Genomic DNA, 2,985 nt, shown 5'->3' with positions numbered 1-2,985 from the left:
ACACTGGTGACCAGGTCCTTGGCTTCCTCCACCTAGTGCTGTATGAAGACTAACTTTATGGCTATCTGGAGAGAAAGTGGTGTTAAGCCTTACCATCTCCTTTGATATTATTTGAAATAAAATATATCAAAGCAATAATAGTTTCAAAATATGCTTTTTCAAACTACAAGTTCCTCTCTTTCATATTGAGATTCTCTGATAGAGCAGAAGACTCTTTATAACATTAACTATTTGTTACTTCCATGCCCTCATTGGACTATTATCTCCCACTTCAAGTAAAATGTACTAAAACAAAATTTCAGATACTATAAATAGAAAATTAAAGTAGTATTTGACATGTTTTTGGAAAAGCACCTAAGTATTACTTTAAATATTTATTACTATCCCTTCTAGGTATGATGGCCACTTAAACGATCTAGAATTCAGCTAGACTTTACACAATAGTAAGCATATATTATTTTATTGATTATAAAATACATCATACTTGTGTATTAAAATATATACCGTCCAAAAAGTAAAAACGCTTGGATGCCAGCCATTCTGGTTGGTTATGGCACATTAGATGCCCTGTGAGACTTCCTCCTTGATTACATCCCTCTACCTTCCTGCCCCTAGAAAACTATGCTGAATTTTATTAATGGTTTCTTACGTTGCTTTTCTAATGTCTCTAAATGTTAGAATCTCTGATATAAATGGAATACTGTGTGAATTCATCTGTGACTTGCTTATTCCAGCAAAGATGTTAAGATTTTTATTTTTTATTTTTTTTTAGATGGAGTTTCGCTCTGTTGCCCAGGCTGGGGTGCAGTGGCGTGAGCTCGGCTCACTGCAGCCTCCGTCTCCTGGGTCCAAGCAATTCTCTGCCTCAGCCTCCCGAGTAGCTGGGATTATGGGCGCCTGCCACCATGCCCTGCTAATTTTTGTATTTTTAGTAGAGATGGGGTTTCATCATCTTGGCCAGGCTGGTCTTGAACTCCTGACCTTGTGATCCATCACACCCGGCCAATGTTAAGGTCTTTTTATGTTCATGTGTGTAGTTAGTTCTTACATTTTCGGGCTCCATACTATTTTATTGTATGAATGTCCTACTATTTATCTATTCTATTGGTGGATATTTGAGATGTTTCCAGTTTTCTATTACAAATGATGTTGCTATAAACGTTCTTGTAAATGTCTCCTAGTGTAAAGATATGAGTTTCTCCTGGGGATATATGCACATTTACTTTACCAAGTAATGTTAAACTAGATTCCAAAACCGTCGTATGAATTTATACCCCTTCCAGCAGTATTTTCACTTGCACCGTATACTAGCCAATACTCAGATTACATTTTGAACATTTTTTTTTTTTGCCAATATTGTAGGTAAAAAATGGCACCTGTGATTTTAATATGCACTTTCCAGAATAAAATTAAATTTTATTTCATATATTTATAAACTTTCTTCTGTGAAATATCAGTTCATGTTTGTTGTCCATTTTTTAAACATTTTCTTTGGGGCAGATCTGTTTATTACTAACATGGTGCACTGTAGTTTTAGCAAATTTAATTGTTTTAGTTTCTCAGGGACAATAATACAGATGGTCAAAAATAGGCAACAAAATCTCTTTTCTAGTTCCTCTACCTGGCCACCATTTTAAAAACACAAGTTCTTCATATATATATAGATATAGTTATATATTACTGTATGAAAACGCATTTTAACAGACTTCACAGCTCACTTAAAGCTTCAGTTTATAATCATTCGTGTGAAAGATTTCTACATGGAATGTTCACTTAGAATTCCTCATTGGGATTCCAGTGTTCTATGTTAGAAATGCAGAAGTCCTTCTTCAGCGCAATGCTAGACATTTTACCTTTGTTCATCCTTTACTTTCATTCAAGGGTTTCCTAACCTCACTTCTGTACCTTCATTTTTGTTTGCTTGACTAATTTCCTTTAGCATATTTTCAGGTAAGACAGGTTGATATCTGTATAAATAATCATATAGACAAAGATGATAAATGAGGTATCCTAACTCATGCATAGCTGTAGAATCAACATAGTGAAAAGAAACTGCAAGATCAGAACAGCAACCAGGACCCTCTACAGGAGGATAACAGTTGCAATTCCAGTGCCAAAAGGTTCTGGGTAGATAACCTTTAATTAAATGTTCTGGCATAAAGGGATGAAAAGTTTCTTTTCCAGTGGTATCTCTGGAAGCTCCTGCTTCTACATTTATAATTTCCATGCATCTCCCCAGTGCTGCCTTCAATGGAGGAACTAAATGTACACTTGTCTGTTTTAAATGCATCAACAAATCTCTTCAAGGCTTCTTTGCTTAGCACATATTCTGCTCCTCCACTCAATGTAGCCCTACTTTACATAGGGTTTTAATTTTCTCCCCAAGTAAATGGGTTCTTCAGGGTAATATTTTGAAAGAAGCCATCTCAAATTGTCTAGTATGACATACGTGTCATCATCTGCTTTCAAAAACCAATCAGCATCTTCTAAACAATGTTCATGAACATACTGAAAAGCTTTGTTTTCCAGTACAGCTGATCTCTGCCTTCTTTGGTTTTCAATCCCACAGTAGGGAAGTCTTTATTTTCTTCTGAACTCATAACACTTTGTGACAATGCTGGGCCCATGTACCTTTGACAAGTTTGGCCTTTTTCTCTAGGTTTTAAGGGCTTGTCATAACCCAGCAAAGAATTTTAACTTTCTGATAGAGGTTTTCAGCAATGTCGGTGTTCTCATCTTTATGTTGGCTAGAATCTTCATTGAAGTTCGTTTGTCCTTCTAGATGATTGTGCCATTATCATCTGAATGCCTCGCATGAGGATCATTATGAAGAGTATTAGGCTAGGTGTCACCCTATTCTCCCAAAATACTAAATAGCTGAGAACATTAAAAAAAAAAAAAAAAATCCTATTGCCGATCCACAGAGGAAGGCTAAAAAATTCAGCCAAGATTTAGAGGCCATTTCCCGGAAGTCTATTTCTCACA

At 35.8% G+C, this 2,985-nt stretch overlaps 1 pseudogene; it reads right to left on the bottom strand.

The window, feature by feature from the left end:
• Positions 1 to 271: 271 nt before the first annotated feature.
• LOC116479651 (glycoprotein-N-acetylgalactosamine 3-beta-galactosyltransferase 1-like) lies at positions 272 to 2,985 on the bottom strand (annotated as a pseudogene).

The sequence above is a fragment of the Hylobates moloch genome, unplaced genomic scaffold (assembly GCF_009828535.3).
Source record: "Hylobates moloch isolate HMO894 unplaced genomic scaffold, HMol_V3 SCAFFOLD_12, whole genome shotgun sequence".
Lineage (NCBI taxonomy): Eukaryota > Metazoa > Chordata > Mammalia > Primates > Hylobatidae > Hylobates > Hylobates moloch.
The sequence above is the reverse complement of the archived record's forward strand: the minus strand, read 5'-3'. Positions and strand labels throughout refer to the sequence as shown.